Source organism: Gekko japonicus, unplaced genomic scaffold (genome assembly GCF_001447785.1).
Source record: "Gekko japonicus isolate JY-2015 unplaced genomic scaffold, Gekko_japonicus_V1.1 scaffold622, whole genome shotgun sequence".
Lineage (NCBI taxonomy): Eukaryota > Metazoa > Chordata > Lepidosauria > Squamata > Gekkonidae > Gekko > Gekko japonicus.
Genome location: NW_015175988.1, coordinates 209,285 through 231,256, shown reverse-complemented (window position 1 = coordinate 231,256; position 21,972 = coordinate 209,285). Strand labels below are relative to the sequence as shown.

At 45.4% G+C, this 21,972-nt stretch overlaps 1 protein-coding gene across 1 annotated transcript in view; it reads right to left on the bottom strand.

The window, feature by feature from the left end:
* The window catches only part of LOC107123144 (rho GTPase-activating protein 7-like), a 221,730-nt gene extending 200,870 nt beyond the window's left edge, over positions 1–20,860 (bottom strand). Inside the window, exon 1 of the mRNA XM_015426332.1 lies at positions 20,832–20,860. The gene's annotated coding sequence lies outside the window, so the exon portion shown is untranslated. The remainder of the gene's footprint in view (positions 1–20,831) is intronic.
* Between the last annotated feature and the right edge of the window lie 1,112 nt (positions 20,861–21,972).

Sequence of the window (21,972 nt, the reverse complement as noted above, 5' to 3'; positions counted from 1 at the left end):
CGTTGGGGGGATTTGGGGGGCATTCTAGGGGTGGGCAAGGATTTTGTGCAGGGACTCTCTGGGATCTGGGCAAAACTCTATGGTTTTTTTTCACCCTCAAGCCATAAAGTTTGCCCAAATACCAGAATGTCCCCATACAACATCCCTGATGCTATGATGTCACTTCTGGGTGTGTCATCGCACCAGGGACGTTGCATGGCAACATCCCTGTTTAGGAGCGGGGTTTTCCCTGCTGGCCAGCTGGTCTGGAGAGAAGCCCCTGAATTCGGGGGATCCCTGCCAGAACGTGGGGACTGGCAAGCCTATGCAAGTTGTTCCGATCTTTCTATGAAAGAGCTGGATTTAAACAACAGTAATACTAATAAAGGAGCTGCGGTGGCTCAAGTGGTTAAGACGCTGAACTGCAGGCTCTGGAAGGTCAGTAGTTCAGCGGTTCAAGACCCGGGTGCTGCAAGACAGGGTGAGCTCCTGTCTCTAGTTCCAGCTCCTGCCAACCTAGCAGTTCGAAAGCAAGAAATTGCAAGTAGATAAATAGGGACCACTTTGGTGGGAAGGTAACAGCGTTCCGTGCGCCTTGGTGATTAGTCATGCCGGCCACATGACCACGGAAGCGTCTTCGGACAGTGCTGGCTCTTCGGCTTTGAAACGGAGATGAGCACCGCAACCCTAGAGTCTGATTCGACTGGCTTTTGAGCAAGGGAACCTTTACCTTTACCTTTAATACTAATAAAATATTACCAGTATTCCAGCCTTTGGAATGATTTGTACATGTTCAGTTTGAACAGAAACTCTACACTTTGGGAGAAACAAATGAATGGGGAGGGAGAGGAAGAAAATCCAACAGGATTGCAAAGAAATGCAGAGATGTTCCTGATAGACCGAACCAAAGCAACTAATTCCTTGTCTAACCCTTATCAGATGGCTGGGCTCTGCTGGTGTAAATCATTGAGCACAAACGGATGACAGAGGTCAGCAGTCACAGAGATGTGCATCTAGCCTTAAGTGCATGAGATTCCATAGTGTGTTCCTTGGTCCATATGTTACAGTCGGGATTTTTTTAAAAAAGTTGAGTCCGTACCCCAGCATTGCAAACCTATGCCTTTGAGCAGGCCATTTCCCCACTCCCTTATGGCAGACTATCATAGATGCAAACTGTTAACGTATTCCATGCAGCACAGTGTCCACATGACTGAACGCTAAACCAGGAATTGTTGGGTTCAGCACATCTCTGCCATGAACTCAGTAGACAGGCAAGTAGGGTTGCCAGCTCTAGGGAAGGAAATACCTGGAGATTTTGGGCGTGGACTCTGAAGAAGGTGGGCTTTGAGGAAGGGAGGGACTTCAAGGATGCATAATGAGGTATACTGCCATAGAGTCCACCTTCCAAACCAGCCGTTTTCTCCAGGTCAACTGATCACTATCTCCTGGAGAGGAGTGGTATTCCCAGGAGATCTCCTGCTACCACCTGGAATCTGGCAACCCGACAGGCAAGTCGCTTATCTTCCGACTTCAGCCTCACATCTTCAGTGCTGATGCAGCGATAACTGGCCTTACTTACGAGGCCTTTAGTAAAGATCGCTGTATGTAAAGTACTTTGAATGCTCTAAAAGCACTGTACAAAGGCTATGCAAAATCAGAATACACATTTGCTACACATACAGGGTATCCAGAAATATCACAAATGCAGAAAAAATGTCGCCCCTTCCCAGTCCTGCTGCAGTCTTGTTGTTCTTGACACACCGCCACTTAGGGGGCTCAGCGGCTTTGGTGGAAACCTAGTGCGAGGAGAAGTGCTGCTTGTGTTAGTGGAATGAACCTGAGGATCCAATTCATCGTTGGTACCAGGGCTCTTTTTGTAGAAAAAGCCCAGCAGGAACTCATTAGCATAATAGGCCACACCCAACAGCAGAAAATCATCAGCATATTAGGCCACACCCCTGACAGCACAGCTCGTTAGCACATTAGGCCACACCCCCATGTTACCAGAAGTGTGGTCATCCAGCCACACCCACCTTTTGCTTCTTATTCTGTTTACCTTGTTTGTTGTCAAAACCCAGGGCCTTTTTTTGGAGCAGGAACTCCTTTGCATGTTAGGCCACACACCCCTAATGTAGCCAATCCTAATGAGTTCCTGCTGTTGGGTGTGGCCTGTTATGCTAATGAGTTCCTGCTGGACGTGGCCAACTCGGGAGCCAGCCGGAACTTTGTTCCTGTGCGTTCCTGCCCAAAAATAGCCCTGGTTGGTACTGAGAACAAACAGAAGACAGCACAGAGGGCAGTAGTAAGACTTGGGACCAGCAATTCCTGTGACCAAATTAGTGTGGTGAGGATGTAGATTTGCACATCCTTGCAAGTGCTGAGCAAGTCGCTGGCTCAGCTGGTGTTTTGGTCCAGTGTTGTTGTTTCCTTTTCCTTCATGCATGCATAATAGAAGGAAAAACAGATTAGAGGATGTACAGAACAATCCAGATTTATTTCAAAGCGTTGAAGACATACTCAAACACGTTCTTTGTTAGAACTGGGGATACACAGTTAGGTCAAGCATAATAAAGGAACTTCAAACAGATACAGATCCAATGAATATCTTTCCCGCTGGCGGGCTAAGGAAACGGTTGCGCGCCCAGTACATGGGAACCAGGCAGAACATCAGACAAAACACAGGTGCAGTAGTCCTGGGAAAATCAATAGGCAAGCATTACAGCATCTTCTCCCCCACACAACCTCCAGCAGTTATCTTACGCATTCCAAAGCAGGAGCAGGATGATAGAAACCAAGCCGGGTGTAACAGGGAAAGGATATGTACACAGAAGTCACAGAAAACAGAATGGCAGCTTGCTGACAGGATGTAGATTTGCACATCCTTGCAAGTGCTGAGCAAGTCGCTGGCTCAGCTGGTGTTTTGGTCCAGTGTTGTTGTTTCCTTTTCCTTCATGCATGCATAATAGAAGGAAAAACAGATTAGAGGATGTACAGAACAATCCAGGTGATACTGCCACCTGGGGCTCCCAAACACAACAGAAAACAAAAGCAATCTCCTTTTTTGGTATATGAAAAAAGGAGAACGCTTGGAACAATAGAAGTGATTCTTCGTTTAGACAATTTAGCAGAACAAATTTACATCATGTTTGCTCCGGATAACCTCAAAAAAATACGGAACTATTTTGGAGTAGAAGGTCTTTGTAGCAAAAGGCAGCCACAATCGTATAGAGAATTTTCAAAATATTTTATCCTGTTCTGTTTCTGCTGCACTCCATAGCACTTCTATGCTGCCTTCCTTTGTCTACCCAGTCTGGTGTAGTCATTTGGAATGCGGACTCTAATCTGGGAGAACAGGGTTTGATTCCCCACTCCTCCACATGCAGCTGCTGGTGTGACTTTGGGTCAGTCATAAATTCTTTCAGAGCTGTTCTCTCGCAAGCAGTTCTCGAAGGAGCTCTCTCAGCCCCACCTACCTCATAGGCAGTGTTCCCTCTAAGCTGAGTTAGTGTGAGCTAGCTCATTTTTTAGCTTCTGGCGCACACATTTTTGTCTTAGCTCAGGAAGGACGGCTCCAGAGCAAACTAATTTATGCAGCATCGCTCGCTCACAACTTTAATGCCAGCAGCTCACAAAGTAGAATTTTTGCTCACAAGACCCCACAGCTTAGAGGGAGCATTGCTCACATGGGTGTCTGTTGTGGGGAGGGGAAGGGAAAGGAAATCGTAAGCCACTTTGAGACTCCTTCAGGTAGAGAAGGGCAGTGTACAAATCCAATCTCTTCTTCTTCTACCCCTACTTTTTAGAAAACTTTTTTTTTTGCTGTAGTTGATATCCATTACAGTCTCTATTAAAGTGGCTGAAACATCTCAGGTTAGGGGAGGGGCTGTGACTCAATGGAAGAGCCTCTGCTTGGCATACAGAAGGTCTCAGATTCAGTCTAGTAGCATCTCCAGTTGAAAAGACCAGGCAGTAGGTGATGTGAAAGACCTCTAACTTGAGACGCCAGAGACCTGATGCCAATCTGAGTAGACAATACTGACCGTGATGGACAACAGTCTGATTCAGTCTAAGGCAGCTTCATGTGTTCCTGTCCAATTTAGTCTGATGTTTGGGTAGATCAATACTTTTACACAGGAAATAACAGAATCGTATTTCCCCCAAAGCAGAATAACTACAACACAGGAAATGCACAAAACAAAATAGTAGTACAATCATTTTAAAACATCTTGTAAAGTTCTTTTTTTAACTTTCTTTGTTTTGATTTCTAACTTTCTGCAACTACTATAAAACAGAAAATAGCCAAACACATACATAGCTGAATTTTTTTTGTCTTGCCGCGAAGGTGAAAAACACAAGCTTTTCCAGATCGTCACTATCTCTGGCGACCAATGAAAATTCTAGTTTTGGCATATCTGACCGTGGTCACCTTCCAAAGAAAGATGCATTTATTTGTTCTTTTTCTTATACTATTGGACACTGCAGCAGGGCTTCCACAACCACATCAGCACAAATGCAGCCTCTCAGATAACACGGGAACTGTTTTGATTATTCACATTAACATAAGCTACTTGTGCAACTTATAGGAATCTTTGATGTGCAATGCAGTGTAAGATTAAAGAAGGCCCCTACCTTATTTATTATCATGCCAGTACATGTTAACTACAGGAAGAGTAATGGCATTTCAACAATTTTTGTTTCATTGTGTATTGCTGCATCTCAAAATGTGGCTCTTCTATTTAGGGAAAAGGAAGGCAGGAAGCTGAATCTCTCTAATTAGATTTAAACATCGCTAAGAAGGATAAATAACAGAATCCCAGGAAATGAATTGATCGTGCTATTTTTAGCTGTACTGGAGTATACTTGGGCAAGAAAACCCTTTTCTGTTAAGAAAACAGGACAAAGGTAAGAGAGGCATGGGAACGGGCGGAGAAAACTACAGACAGCATTCAAACCCAACACAGATGTAGGCGAAGCTTTTCCAGATGTAAAGCTCTTTCTTGGTATCAAGAAGGCTAGCCTCGCTTTCTTAAATTGTAACATTTAACGCTAAAAAAACCCCTTTCAGACTTCTGCTCTCCTGAGGCTTTGTATCTCTGCTTGTTTCACAAAAACAAGCCTCCATCTCATTCCCATGATTTCTCCTGCATGGTATTTATGGCTAGATTAGAAATACCATTGCAGTGCTGCACAAACACACCCTCCCCCTAATCTCATGGTGCAATTTTTTTCAAACAAAATACAGGACTCAGTATTCCATACCTTGTTCTTGCTAAAAAAAATAACACCATACTGAAATAATAGTGTATTATTTCTTTATTTAGAGTATTTATTTATTTATTTCCAGGGCTTTTTTTTTTAGAAAAAGCCCAGCAGGAACTCATTACCATAATAGGCCAATTTTGGTCAAGTTTGCTTCCCCCTCAAACATAGTTTTGGCCTAGCGTCATGTGACCTGTCAGCTAGAAAGACCCTGATCCAAGTCCCACTTCAGCCATGAGCTCACTAGGCCACACCCACCACGGCTATATAATAGGGGAATACCAATATCGCTTCACGTTACAGTGCCGTTGTAAGGTGATGAAGAAATGTAAGATATTTTTTGGAATCATTCCCATTTTGAAATCATTGTAATACTGGGTGATACTGCATCTAGCATTCGCTCCACATTTTCTCAACCGGGAGGAAAAAGTGCAGCTCAAAACCACATTGAAATACCTCGGGGCAACACTGTGGTGACTGAAGAGTCACCCCCGAATGGCCATAAAACAGTCATAAATCTATGCAGAAGGTACCATAAAATCCGATTGTCAAAGGAAGCGAACAGGCATGGAGTGTGGAGGCTATCATAAAATCCGATGATCAAAGGAAGTGAAAGCCGCTTGCAATGCAGAGGGGAATTTCTGTTCCAATGCGGGTTTCGTAAAACAACGGAGGGAAACGCCAGTGCAGAATCAGCCATTGTCAAGTTTATCACACGTCAGTTGTTCATGTAACAGAGTGAACTTCTGATGTTCTTTATAGATGGATCTATTTACTGAGGTCACACAATGCTGAGTCAGGAAAAGGTAAGGACAGCCTGTTACGGAAAGCGAATTTTCTTGGATGGGGTGGGAACGCCAGTGTGGTGCAGTGGCTAGAGTGGATATTAGGATCTGGGAAATCCAGGTTCAAATTCCCATTCTGCCATAGAAGCTTGATAGCTTACCTTGGGCCAGTCACTCTTTCTTAGCCCAGCCTACCTACCTTAAAGGGTTGTTGTGATGATAAAATGAAGAAGGGGAGAATCCCTCCCCCGGAGACAAAAGTGGGATATTAATAGCTAAATAAACCAATTAAATAAATCATAGTCTGTTGCCTGATTCCTGCTGTTCTGAGTCTCATTGTGCAAGACATCTGGACTTCATTAGAATCCAGGATCATTTCCTTCCTATTCACTGCCAACATGATTGACATGCACTTTTTGGAGGAATGATTCACTTTTCTGGTGCTCCAGTCTCAGTTGCCAAAAGCATACGTTTGACATGCCCCAACTGCTTTTGATTCCCAGCGAGGAGTTTCTATTGACATTTTACTATTCAGAGCAAAAAAATGCTGAGTAAGTGGAGGCAATTCTGCCAAACATCTATTTCAGAGAACATCTCATACTCGCAAACATTCACTCATAAAGCTTAGGCACTGTAAAAGAGGCACACACCCACAGCGCTGAGAAATGCTGAAGGAATGAGGTTCGAGAGATCTGCCCTTTGGGGGGTTTCAGAGCAATTCACATCCTAGGAATATTTCCATCCAGATTCAGACTGAGTGGAAAGTGCAAGAATGTGAGCATACACATTAACTCCTCCATTACCTTTCTTCGGGCTTACTCTACAGCCTTCCATTGGACAGCGCCTGGCCCTCTATATCTTTCTTCTTTAGCACATTTACTGCCACAAATGCAAGCAACTGGTAAAGTCTGGGAAGGGTTATCAGGTGCTTAACAGTGCCACCCAAAGCAGAGTTACACCCTTCTAAGTCCACTTAACTCAACAGGCTTAGAAGGATGTAACTCTGTTTAGGATGGCAATTTAAATATGTGCATTATCAAATAATTTTGCTTCATCTCTGTCTGGACTGGAGTGCATGTTGTATTTCCAAGTAATATCTGGCCAGTAGGGAAAGGAGTCTGGCAATTAACCCTTCCGACCCCCAGGCATTGAGGGGTTTCACCTTCTTCCCCGTGAATAGTGTTTTAATATCTGGTAACAAAAAGGGACGGATGCTCCTTCCAAGCAAATAGGGAGGAGAAAGGCATTCTGAACACAGATGCTGTCCTACAGGAGCATCGAAAAACTTAGCTAAGAATACCCCCAAGTCAGCATTGACTACCAAGTGCAATTCACAGTAACAAATATGAATAAACAAAGTTTGAGTCCAGTGGCACCTTTAAGACCACCAAAAGTTTATTCAAGGTAATAATAGTTTATTAATTTAAAGTTTATATAGTAATAGTAATAGTTTATTAAGAACAGTCATAAGACCAGCAGAATGAACCAAAATATTAAACACAGAGTCCACAACATAAGAACCTTACAAGCTTAATTCCTAAAATACCACACCGGTCAATTCCATCATTAATGGCTTGAGTTACAGTACATTGCACTTTTTAATTGCCAAGTAACAATATTTAGCAACATTGCGTGTGACAGAATCATAAGTATCAGCCAGTAAGAACTTCATCAAGCATTCCTCGGCATATGTAAGATAATTAGCCAGGGGTTTAAAACGTGCGAGAAGGGGTATCAGCAGCTGCTGTCTCTCTTCATCATACATAGGACAATGGAGTAATATATGGGCGGCCGACTCCACCTGTTCTAACAGACAGGAGCAAATTCTCTGGTGCATGGGAGTCCGGGTATATCTACCATAAAGTACTGCTGAGGGTAACACATCGAGCCGTGCTCTAGTAAATGCCCATCTATGGTTAGGGTTTTTTTATAAGTCCAAGGTAAGATGCGGCATTTAAACTTGGTCCCTGCTTTAATCTCTTATAATAGGAAGGCAGGGCTGCATAGTCATTTTGTGTTTCAATATCCTTAAATCTTTGGTATATTAAATTCTTTGCATGCTGCAGACCTCCCTCTAGCAGATTTTCAGGATCTAACCCAATTAGTTTCAATTTATCTACTACTCTAAGAGCCCATTGGGGATATGGTGTTGATGCCAAAAGATCAGGAATAAGTCCCACTGGATTCAAATGGGACTTAACCCAATAATTACTCCTCTGAATCCAAATATTCAGTGTAACAGTAGATAAACCTGCTGTCTTAAACTCAAATTTGCAGTACCTTTTGGGACGTTGAAGAGTGCTCTAAGGAATTTCGATTGTACTACCTCTAGATCTTTAAATTTACTCTCTGCTAGTATTTGTGTTCCATATATCATTTGTGGGAGAACTTTGCTCAAGAATAATTTAAGAGCAGCCGGGACATATTGGGCTCCCTCTTTCCTAAAGAAGCGCAATATAGCATTTGCGCTCTTTTGTGCTGAACATGCAGCATTTTGGAGATGTCTAGAAGCCTTTCCATTAAATGAGAAGGTTAGTCCCAAATATTTAAAAATTTTAACTTGATCTACCCGTACCCCGTCCATTGACCATTTCATTTCTTTGTATTTTTTATGGAAACGCATGATCTTTGTCTTTGAGTAATTTACAGTAAGAGACTCTTTTTGGCATTGTGCACTAAATTTTTCTAACGCCCTTTTTAGACCTCCTCTAGTACGTGAAAGAAGCACCGTGTCATCTGCATACATTAACACAGGGATTTTTTTTCCCATGCCCAAGGTGGGTGCTGAGATATCAATTTCATGCAAGCAAGTTATCAAACAGTTAACATACAAATTAAATAAAAAAGGAGCAAGAAGGCAACCCTGTCTGACACCTTTTTGGGCTTGAATAGGTCTTGATAGCTTACCATCGGCAGTATAGCGTATTTGTAAGGATGTATTTTTATATAAATTGGATATCAGCAACAGTAATCTCTTGTCTATAGTTGACTGCTCCAATTTAGCCCATAGCCTTTCCCTCACAACCGAGTCAAACGCCGCTTTCAGATCGATAAATGCAGCGTATAGGACTCCCTTATGGATATGCGTGTATTTTTGTACTAAATAATCAAGGACCAAACAGTGATCTAAGGTAGAACGGCCTTTTATAAACCCCCCCTGTTCAATTTTAAGTATTTTTTCCTGTTCTAACCAACTGCATAGTTTCATACACAAATGTTTGGTGTAAAGTTTGCATATAATGTTAATCAAGCTAATGGGTCTATAATTATTAGGATCTGTTCTGTTGTTTTTCTTAAATATCGGAATTATTATAGCCAACCCCCATCCCTCTGGGATATGTCCTGTCTGATCAATATATGTGAAGAGGTTGGCCAAAATCGGGGTCCACCAGGTTGAGTTAGCTTTCAATAGTTCTGCTGTAATATAATCACTACCTGGGGCTTTTCCACTTTTGAGGTTTATAATATAAGATTCCACCTCCTTGGTTGACACAGGCTCCCAGGTTGGGTAGTTGCTCAACTCTCTCAGTGGGAGGGATTCCCCATTCCCTCCTTTGAATAATTCTTCATAATGATTTTCCCATATTCTTGCAGAAATTATATACTCCCTGTTGGCATTACCTACTTTCTCAACACCTGCAACTATTTTCCAGAATTGCCTATGATCCTTTTTCTTAGCTGCCTCTATTAGTGTATTCCATCTAAGCTTTCTAGCCAGATTTTTCTTACTTCTCAGGAGGTATTTATAGGCCTTCTTTTTTGCTTGTACTTCTAGTTTGTTATCAATCACTGGGACTTTGTGAAATTCTTTAAGGCTCCTAATAAGTCTCTGTTTTGCCTGCACACAGTCCTTATCAAACCAGCTTTTATTATTGGGACGCCCCAACTGGGAGTTATTAATTTCATGTGATAGAATTGAGGATAAATGGGCCGTTAGCTGTGCATAGATATTAAGAATAGGGGCCTCACAATTAGAGCCCTCCTTCATCACCGGAGATGATAGTTTTCTATAAGTATCCTTCCCTATTTCAGATATTGTCCATGCTAAAAATTTGTCATTCAACTTGGGACACCAATTAGATTTCCGCCTGCTTGTTATATTATCCGCTTTCAAGAAGGTTCCATGTACTTTGTGAAGGGGGACAGCCCCCACGCTCCAGCTTAAATTGAGCGGCAGATGGTCACTCTCAACTCGCTCTTCAATATATAGACAGCTTACCCTTTCAAACATATCATTGGTGGTTATCAAATAGTCTATAGTGGAATGTCTGTTACTGGACCAGTAGGTGTATTGCCCTGGACAATCACCTTGAGTTACTCCATTTAAGATCTTAAGATTCCGTTTGTGAGTCAGCTGGGCTAAACAGAGCCCTGCATAATTCACAACAACATCCAGTTTTTATTCAAGGTATAAGGTTTTGTGTGCATGCACACTTCTTCAGGTACACTGAAATGGAAGTTACCAGTCCATACATATAGGTAGAGGGTGAACAGTAAATTAGCATACAGCATAATGAAGTTTAACAGATTTAAGGACCAAACAGGAATAACAAGCTTAGTTTATATGGTTACCATTTGTTTGGGTTTAATTCTGGGGGGAAATATAGTGAAAGAAATAAATGTGTCAAAATTGGAGCTGGATGGGCAGATGTATCCTTAATTGTGGAATGCTGCTGAGAGTAATTAACTGAGACCCTGCCATTACGCTCCATCCATCTTCTCTCAAGCATGGAGATGACCTTACAGTATCTTCTTCTTTGAAGTGGGGTGATTGGCTGTGTAGAGCTCTCCCCTGTCCCCAGACAAGAGAAATACATTCCAATCTACCATTCCAAATTACATTACATTCTACTATTCATTACATTACATTACAATCTACTATTCAAATCTATTATTCCAAATAGGAAATAAAATGAAGAGGATGTGTGGCCCTTTTGGGGGATTGGTGAGAATACAGATGTAAGGGCTGAATGAGGTTAGCATATGTAGGGAGATAAGAAACCAATATCCCTGTTAAGTCCTGGGGATTCCGTTGTTCTGAGTGTTGTAATAACTTGCAACTCAGCAATTCCCCTTTCTAGTCTGTTCCTGAAGTCCCTTTGTAATAAAACAGCTACTTTGAGGTCACCCATTGAATGTCCTACAGATTTCTCAGTCGTGTGATTCTTGATATCAGATTTGTGTCCATTTATCCTTTTGCATAGGGTTTGACCTGTTTGCCCTATGTAGAGAACCAAAGGGCATTGTTGGCATTTAATGGCATACACAATACTAGAAGACGAGGAGGTGAATAAACCTGAGATGGCATAGTTGATGTTGTTAGGTTCAGTGATTGTGTTGTCTGGGTATATGTGGTAGCAAAGTTGGCATCTGGGTTTATTTCAAGCTCTGGTACCAGTGTCCATGTTCAAATTAGATGCTGTATTATTGTGGGTGAGGAGCTGTTAAAGACTGGGGGGCTGTCTGTGTGCAAGAAAAGGTTTGCCCCCCCCCAGTATTTGTGAAAGTGAATTGTCATTATCCAGGTGGTCAGCTGTTCTGAAGCAGCAAAACAAATTTAGAGTCCAGTGGTACCTTGAAGACCAACAAAGGTTTATTCAAGGTATGAGCTTTCGTGTGCATGCACACTTTTTCAAATAATGGAGATATATTGTATGGCATAATAATACCATATGTACCCCGGAGGGTCCAGGCTAGGGTGATCTTGTCAGATCATGGGAGCTAAGCAGGGCCAGTCCTGCTAAGTACCTGGATGGGAAACCACCAAGGAAGTCCAGGTTTGCTACGCAGAGGCAGGCAATGGCAAACCCCCTCCGAATGTCTCTTTGCCTTGACAACCCTATGGGAGCGGCACACGTCAGCTGTGACTTGACAGCATTTTCTACCACCATAGACATAAGGCGTCATTTACTGGCACATCTACGGATCACAGCAAGATTCTAGCATAGATAAGACCTCCCCCCCCCCCATAGGATAAACATGACAGGGCCAGAATGACCTGGGCTCTTGAGGAAGTACAATGTTTGTTAAATCACAAATACCTCCTGCAGAACCCCTTCCCAACATTTCACTGCCCTCTAGTCCTCCTCAACAGATGCATAAATTGCACCTGTCTTCTCACAGGGAAAAGGTTTACAGCACTGCATGGAGGGGGGCTACATGTGCACATGTGCCTACAGGAAGTGGCTTGTACCTCACTTATGTATAGAAGCATCGGCAGGGGTCATTTAGTAGAAAAAGAGCTAGGGGAACTCATTAGCATAACTCATTAGCATATGCCACACCCCCTGACATCACCGGAAGTGTGTCATAAGGCCACACCCCCTGACATCACAGGAAGTGTGTCATAAGGCCACACACCCCACCCCCAATGGTCCCGGCTGCCAGCGGCGGCCTTGCAGCTCCACTGCCGAGCCCCATGAGGGGCCTGGCGGTGGACCTGCAAGGCCGGCGGGAGTGCAAGGAAGCCCCGCGAAGGCCCTCCCTGGCCCCAGGCAGGCAGGGGTGGGGGGAGGCAGGGAGGAAGCAACTTACCCTCCCTCTTCTCCTGCCTCCTCCTGGCTGAATGAGGGCCGGAAGCGGGGCGGCCGGAAGCAGGGGGCGGGGCTTCGTCACGTGCCCCGCCCCCTCATACCTCACCCGGGGGAACTGCAATCCCCCGCGATCCCCCCCGAAATGACCTCTGAGCATCGGCATAGTTAAAGAAGAAGAAGAAGAAGAGGAGGAGATTGGATTTATACCCCACCCTTCACTACCCAAAGGAGTCTCAGAGTGGCTTACAAACTCCTTTCCTTTCCCCTCCCCACAACAGACACCCTGTGAGCACTGTTCCCTCTAAGCTTAGTTAGTGTGAGCTAGCTCACAGATTTTTAGCCTTCAGCTCACACATTTTTGCCTTAGCTCAGGAAGGATGGCTCCAGAGCAAAGTAATTTATGCAGTAGCCAAATTTCTCGCTCACAACTTTAATACCAGTAGCTCACAAAGTAGAATCTTCGCTCGCAAGACTCCACAGCTTAGAGGGAACATGAGGTAGGTGGGGCTGAGAGAGCTCTGACAGAAACGGCTCTTTTTCAAGAACAGCTCTGACAGAACTATGGCTTGCCCAAGGTCATCCAGCAGGTGCAAGTGGAGGAGTGGGGAATCAAACCCGGTTCTCCCAGTTTAGAGTCTGCGCACTTAATCACTACACCAAACAGGCTCCCCATTAAAGTACTTCCATAACTGAGAAAAGTCTAAAATTTGGTACCCTGCAAATGGGACATTCCCCCTTCTCTCACTTGGGACTTACTGTTGTAAGATTGCACATGTGCCTTACAGTAGTGGGTAGCAGAGATCAGAGCTGCAGTGCACATGCAGGGAATTGTCCACATACCTGGGCTTGCCTGCAAAATACATAGCACATGCTAGATCTAACATACCAAAGTATGTATTCTAGCATCTGTAGTTCTAAGTGTATAGACAGACACATTCAAGTTAACTTGTTTGGGCAAATATCCAGATACGGTGGACTGTACTGTTGTCTGTTCATGCTTTCTTTTTAGTCGCTTAAGCGAATAAGGACCATTCTTAGAAATATGAAATTATTTAGCACATCAGTCAATACGCAAGAAAGAAATACTATCATCACTGGGGAATCCTACCTCTGTGCCCACGTAGTAGTAGTTGGCAGTCAATGCAAGATGTGAAAGGAATCACCTTTACTCCAAAAAGGCAAACAGAATACCTGCAGGTCTATACATAATCCGAAGAAAGCCTTTCTAAGGGGAGTGCAAATAAGCATGACTTTTCATCACACATCAAAGGGCGTTCTTTCTTAAGGATCTGAAAGCAGATTTGTCATTTGGCGAACAGGCACTGGAAGGTATGCAGGCAGGTGCATAGAGAGAACACACCAAAGCATCCTCTAGGAACCATGGGCTGGTTATTTCACACATTTGCAGCCCACCCTTTCTCCAAAGAGTGGCGTACCTTGGTTTATTTCATCTTTATCTTCCCCCCAAACAGAATCGATTAAGCTTCGAGAGAATGATTTGTCCGAAGCTACCTTATAAGTGAGACAACCGAGCAGGAATTTCATCCGAAGTCTTTCAGATCCAAGACCCTCCCCCCTCCCCCATTTAGAGGCATGGATGGTGCTTTGCTACTGCTACTCTGGCTGCTCCCAGACTGATCCAGGACTGGCCTGATGCCTTGTTTACATGCAGTGTCTGCCCCCTGGGATGCTTATGTATTAATGTACACAAGAACCAAGCAATTGGATACTGGTGGGGGAACAACTGTGAACCAGCACACATATTGATAAAGGTGGTTCATGTACACTCACCGAAGCACAGCATAGTCACAGCTCCCAGGTACACCAGGAGCCAATAAGGACAAGCCGAAGCAGGTCTACTTGTTGCCAGAGGCGCTGCCTTTTACTCTTGGGTAGCCCCAATAGCAGGGGCACGCCACTTCTAACCTGATCCAGAGACCCACAAAACTCAGGCCAAGGAAGGCACTCTTGGTTCTGAAACACAGAGCTAGCCACAGCTCTGAAAAAGGGGTCTCCATTTTCAGGTGACAGGCAACCTCAGAGCAAGCCTCCAGTCTTCCCCCTCCAGCCAGCAGAGATTATGCTTATGGAATAACAATGAGTTCTAGCAGGTAAAGTATCTACATTTCTAAAGTCTATTTAATTCTTTGTCTGAATACTTTTCTACTCTGTCCCTCAAGATAAACCAGTCAAGCATTCAAATTATTAACGATCCTTCCTGACGCTAATCAGGGACGTCTCCCACCTTTTGTTTACCCTGGCCAGGACCATTAGTGGTCAGATAATCCATTCAACTAGCCACCCAGCACCTGACTTCTATTGTTAAATCCAGACACTGCCTCTCTGGAAGCTCATTGGTCACATTTAGGCCTTGCCCATCCTGATGCCACACACCCCTGGGACTCATCATTGGTCCAGGAAACTTATTGTTCTCACCTGAGACCAGCCCCCAGGACTGGCCATTGGCCTGCATTGTCTTCCATAGGGTATATCCCAGCGTAAACATGGCCTCAGACGATGTGTTTTCTGCCATAATCCAAATGGCAGTCCACCCCTAAGCTCTCTGAGTTTAGGCCACAATCCATGGACCTCTGCACATCTGGACTGGTTGTATCACCCCTCTATAAGCTATCAATCACCTCTGCTTCCTTATAGTTCTATATTGTGTGTGTGAGTGTTTGAATATTGTTTGTATGCTTGAGAATGTTTAGTAAAGAAATCATTATTTTAGCCACCCAGTTTCTGTGTCTGTTCCTGGGTTCTTGGGAATTCTAATTCTGGTATACACAGGTCAGATCCTATGGATAAGCCACTTATAATTCCCCATCTTTATTAAATAATAGAGCAATTTGGCTAACATACTGAGAACCCAACTCTATGAGGCTTACTCCCAGGATAGTGTCTTTAGGATTGCAGTGTAAGGACAGTCCTCCTGGTTCCTCTTTCCACCTTCACACAGAAGACACAAGACACAGAAGAACCACCTGCTGCACTGGCAGCAAACCCACATCAACTGTGGAGCTTTCCAGTGGCCTCTATCACTGGGAGTCTTGGGTCTCTCTATGAATCTAGCCCATGAAGAAAGTGCACCAAAGGCCAGTGTGGTAAGGGAGGGGACAGCAAAACAACACATGGGCTGCATTCACACTGGAGGTTTGGCACGATCTGGCGGCGCCTCTATTTGCAGTGGATTAAATCATTGCAGGAAGGGGTGACCAGGCAGCACACCCTGAAGTGGCTCCTCTGCATGCTGGTCCTGTGCTGAAGCATCCACATTACCAGCGACTCAACCCTGGAGCGTGGCCCTTGCTGGCAATGGGGGGTCACTTATGCTCCTATGTGCTCATGTGCACATCCCTACCAGGCAAACCCCCCCCCGCCGCCCATAACTGAGACAGAAGTGACTGTTCACACTTCCCATCCGGCATCTGTTCGCAGCAGGAGGTTTCAGATGTCAAGAAAAGCAGAGTGGAAGTGCTGGTATACATAAAGGCTGGACTTTCCCTGGTGTTGGCAAACTCCACTTCCAGGACGGGATGGACCCAGGTGCTGACGACTGGGGCACGAAGGCAGATGTGGTTGTCTGAACACGGTCTTTAAATCCATAACTATATCGGCGCGAACTGCTCGTGTGACTGCAGCCATGGAGAATCTTCTTCCAGTCCCTGTTTCACTAGGCCACCCACTTGGAACTACAGTAGGTCTGTACTTGTCGATACGTAATGCAAGAACTATGCAGTGAACTGCAGTGGAGGAGGGAAGAGGGACTGGCCCACTCCGCAAAATCTGCACATGCCTGGTTCCATGGCGGCATGCAGGAGGTGGCCATTTTAAAAGCAAAGGTTAAGGGAAATTGCAGTTGCTAGGATTGCCGAGAGCTCCGAAAGAGACCGAGATGCAGCTCTATGGGGTGTGTGTGTGGGGACTCCAGGCACGGAGCCAAACCTCTTTGCTCTCTCGAGTTCTTCCCCATCCACACCCCCTTCTACTGAGCATGGGTAAAGGTAGACAGAGAAATCCGATGCAGAGTTACACCCTGCCAAGGCCACTGGGAGGCTGTAACTCTGCTTAGGATTGCACTGTTGGAGGAGGTAGAGAGAATAATGCCCCCCCCCGTCTCTTTAAATGCACAGCCATTACCAAATGAAAGGAAGTATTTCACCTACCCAAACCTCCTGTGCTTTCTTCCCTTCTGTGGCCCTGGTCACACGGGCTGGATATCGCGGGGGGGGGGGGGGCATGGCTAATTGCCCCGGTGCAGTTTGATCCACAATTACGCGATCAGACTCGCTGGCGGCATACCACCGGTCCTTCCCTCGGCCCCGACGGGTAAATGAGGGACCGGAGGGGAATGCCGCACGCCGGCGCGATCACTCCACGGGATTCTGGAGGCAGCCCATGGCAAACGTTTACTAGTACCTTGAAGGTACTAGTTTTTTAACTTGCATTGTCGGCGGTAAGCCACGGGTGCGCTCCACTTCCCAGATGTTGGGGTGTGATCGCGCCCGGATAATCCACCCACCATCCGTGCCTCTCCCGCGGCCTGAGTCTGCTTTTTGCAAAGGGGCTTACTTCAAGAGTAGACCAGCCCTTGGGTACTGTGTCACGCTTTTAAATGCTACCAACCTTAAACCTCCAGCTGATTAAAAAGAGGGGGGAAATGCGACCCGAATACATTTGTAAAAAGCCATTAGAGCCCTTGAGTGCCTTCTTACTGGGGTTCCAATTAGATCAGAGTTAAGAGTTCTTTCTAGTTCACCAGGCAGTGGGTCTTTTAAAAAGTATCTTGTTTACCGGCAGAAGAACATGTCACCAGTGGCTTTGTAAAAGGATTCTTTGCCACTGAGCCCTGACCCGGCTTGTCATCACTCAGTCCCTTTCTAGTCCTCAGTTCCTCGCACCATGGGGCAGTGCCATGAGGATCACAGGCTGCCTGATGCTGTGATTACAGTCAGGGGAAAAAAAAACTTTTGGCAGTTCAAACCCTCTTTTTTTTTCATCCTCTCTGTTTTCTCCTCACAGACCAAAGATGCTACAAAACGTTGCCGTTTGAGCCTGCTGGCCAGTGTAGAGTAACTGGTGGATTTTGAGCAGAAAGCTGGGGTTCAAATCCCTGCTTAGCTATGAAGCTGGTGGAGTGGCCTTGAAAAGTACGCAGACGGAGAGTGATTTCAGCAAAGCGTACTTTATTCGATCAGGAACAAGACAGCTTTTGCCGGCTCACAAGCAGGCTTATATTCCCCGTGAAACCGCCACCCATAACACCCCCCCCCACTTCCCAATAGTTTATTTACAGGGGCTGAGAGTTCCATAGGCTCACGGCCGCGACCTAGCCCCCTGATTGGTGCGGGCTAGGATCTGCATAGTCTATTGTCTCTAAGAGCGAAGCTCGACGTTTGTGCTTGACCGCGTGGAGCCCTAGCCGGCCATGCGGTCTGACTGGATATATTACAGGCCTTATATGAGATTACACACACTCTCAATCCCTCATGGTGTTACTGTGATAATATAATGGGAGGAGCCCCAAGTGCACTGCCCAGAACTCCTTGGAACAGGTAGTGGCTGGAGATCTCCTGGGATTACAACTGGTCTCCAGGTGATAGAGATCAGCTGACATGAAGAAAATGGCCACTCTGGAAGGTGGACTCTATGGCACTATACCCCACTGACGTCCCTCCCTTCTTCAAACCCCGCCCTCCTCAGCCTCCTTCCAAAATCTCCAGGTATTTCACTACTTGGAGTTTGTGCTGACCCTGTCAGTGTTTTCTGTAGTTTAGTAAAAACTGTGCTGTATAGCGCAGACAGGACAGAGTTGGCAACCCTATCTTAGAAAGATGGGCAGGATACCACACACCACTGATAACTGGATAAACGAGTAAATAATACTTCATCATAAACACACTATAGAGTTTCAGACTGCTCCTCAACATACTACTCCCCAGATGGGAGATACAAAGAGTTTTAAAAAACCAAAGCAAAACAGATAAAATAACCAGAGCCTAAAAGAATCCAAGCAATGCTAAAAATTACAGGCAAGTAAGTGACTCCTCATGATCTCCGGCCATACACAGGTTTAAAGGCAATAAGAAGAATTCTGAACAGGGCCCAAAAGGGCAGCTTTCTCAGAGCTGACAAGATGTGTCCCTCTATAAGAAACACTGCTGAATTTCATACTGACCCTTCTGAACAGTGTTCTATAGAGAGAGATTTGTCAGTAAAAATGTTCTACACTGCACCAAAACCTTAGTATATCTCCTAAGATTTGATTTTGTTGTTGTTGTTCAGTCGCATAGTCGAGTCCGACTCTTCGCAACTGTGTTCTCATATAATGAACAAATAGGAGACAAGCAGATACAGGCTGTGCTTATCACATGGTAGCTGCACACAAACCCGCTGAAGTGAAATCATTCATTGGTACCAAAACGAAAATGTACAATCTCCAAAAGGCAATATGTAGTCTATGAATCAAAACAACTCAGGAAATGCTAGGAGTAGCCAAACTCCAGCACCCAGTCTGAATAAACCCCTATGTAAGCTGGGACAACAGTTCATTTTTTTTAAAAAAAGGATTGTGTCTGGCTAACTCGCAAACTGGGTTTAACTATTACCTGCTGCTAGGGTTGGGAAATTACTGAAAATAGCTCCCCAAATTGTGCCCTCCTTGGGCCCCACTGCCAAATTTCCAGGAATTTCCCAACCCAAAGTTGGGAAATATCTGGAAATTTGGGGGTGGAGCCTGAGGAGAACACAATTTGGGGAGAGGAGGGTCATCAGCAGGTAGGGCTGCCAAGTTCCCCCGGGGGGCGGATTCCCCCCCGGCCACAGCCATTTGAGGGGAAAACATAGAGTTTTCCCCTCAAATGGCTGTGGCCCCGCCCCCAGCGTGCCCGGCATCATGACGTCACTTCCTTGTGACGTGCATGCGGTGCGTGCGCGCTCCGTGCACGCACGCTTCAGGAACCACCCCAGAATCCTCCGCCGGCAAGGTAAGTCCGATTTGGCAACCCTATCAGCAGGGTATAATACCATAACGTCTACCCTCCAAAGCAGACACTTTCTCTGAAGAACCTGGTCTCTGTAGTCTGGAATTCAGTTGTAATTCCAGGAGATCGCCAGTTCCCACCTGGAGATTGGGAACCGTACCTACAACCCGTATTTCCAGTGCCTTCTCCCTCCACTCTCGCCAACTGCCATTTCCCCCATCCCAGATCTGCCCCCCCCGACACAGCCCCTGCATTGCTTCCCAGTTGCTCTGGCTTCCATTCCTCCGTCCCTTGCAGGCTTCCATACTCCCTCTCCTTGCAGCCTTCATATAAAAAGGTGAGAAGCAAGTGGTGACATGGAACAGGGGTCACTGGGGGTTGTGTGGGGGAGGTATTTGTGAGTTTCCTGCATTGTGCAGGGGGTTGGACTAGATGACCCTAGAGGTCCCTTCCAACTCTATGATTCTATGAAAAGACCACCATGTGAGGATGGGGGTTCACAGTAAGAGACGGGACACCCCTCTCCCGTAAGTCCCTGTAGATCCGCTGCTTGTCTTGAAAGAAATCAATCCTCTAAAAACTTCCAAGGAAGCATTGCAATGAAGACAGGAAAGCCTTGCTATTTGGAGAATTCACACTGACGTAGCAGAGACCTTTCAACAGCCAGAGCGTGCATGCCAAACTGTCATACAGCTTGTTTCCAACAAAGGCACCCAAACTGCCAAATGATCTGAAACATTTTTTCCTGTCATCAGTCATTAAGAAAGCCAGATCCTGGTATATTGTATGAAACATTTCCAACTCAGAGAGGCTTATTGACTCAGGCAGGACTCACCACACAGCCATGCAAGTTAACAGGCCTTCTCAAGGCCAATTTACACATTGATTCGGTACAGAGCAGCTGCTGGAAATCTGCTGTGAACCCCTCGTGTGTGTTGGCTCCTTGCCCAAATGGTGAAGTGGTTTTATTCAGGTATCACCGTTCCCAGACTCCATACATACCTTCCCAGTGAATTAGCAGTGGCATGCTCAGAGCATTGACCTCGCAGGTATATGTGAGTGAAGGATTACATTTCAAGACTCGATATACTCCCCCCCCCGCCCGGTACAGAATGAAAACGGCGGTAAGATAAAAAATAAATTGCTATGGTTCCCATAAATTGAAAGTTTATAATGCGTTCCTTCTGCTGAAATTTCAGCTCAAGCCTGCCTCCTCCCATGAGAATAATTAGGCTGACATTCCACAAAAATAAATCCAAAAGAAGACGAAAAAGAAGTGGTCATTAGCTTACCAGCCTTCTCTTTTTCTGTGATAACTGGCATAGCCTGAAAAACAAGAAAAAACCATTATATTTACAAAACAATAATTCTGAAAACAGATGAATGTCTACAAGCAAATCGTAATGCACACAGAGATCTCTGCTATCTATCTGTTTATCCTGGTTTCTGTCTACATTAACAATAAATCACACTCATAACTGTAACAGCCTGACAGAGTTACACCCTTTGGAGTCCAATGACTTCAGTGGGGCTTAGAAGCTCGTAGCTCTGTTTAGGACTACACTACAAATGGGTTGGATCCAGCCAGCTTTTCTGCTGGTGAAAAGGGGAAGAGGGTCAGGCTGGGGACCATGGGGCCTGCATAGACAAAAGACACATGGAACAGAGGCCGCAGTAAGGAGGAGAATTGGGCAGTACAGAGTGGATATCTGGCTGGATCCAACCCAAGGGAAGCTTCTCGGCAATAAACACTCTGGGCCTAGACGTCAGAATGGTCTCTCTCCAGAGGAGCTGGTAATCTGGCACGAACCAGAATGATTACAAAACGAACGACAGGAATGAAAAGGTAAAGATAGTCTGGGTAAATCTTTACAGGCATCCAAAACACACATTTTGAAAGCATAAACGCATGGCCCAACCCAAAGGTTGCCTGCTCTAGGTTAGGAAATACTTGGAGATTTTGGGGGTGGAGCCTGGGCAGGGCAGGGTTTGGGGAGGGGAGGGACTTCAATGGGGTAGAAGGCCATCGAGTCCACTTTCCAGTGGCCATTTTCTCCGGGTGAACTGACCTCTGCCACCTGGAGATCTGTTGTAATGCCATGAGATCTCCAGCCACCACCTGGAGGTTGTATAAATATAAAGACACTCTGTGAATGAATTATGATAGGGTTGCCAAGTCGTCTTCTCTTACCGGCGGGGGAGCCTCGCTGGTCTCCGGGAGCTCTTTGTCAATGTGTGTGCGCGCGCAAAGCGTGCGCCGCCAGCACGTCACCGGAAGTGACGTGCGACATCGATCACATTGAGGGCGTGGCCCTGATCGTCGGAGGGAAAACCATAGAGTTTTCCCTCCAATGATTGGGGCCACATCCCCAACGTGATCAGTGTGGTTACATCACCTCTGGTGACGCAGCCACACAGCGCTTCAGGGGGCGG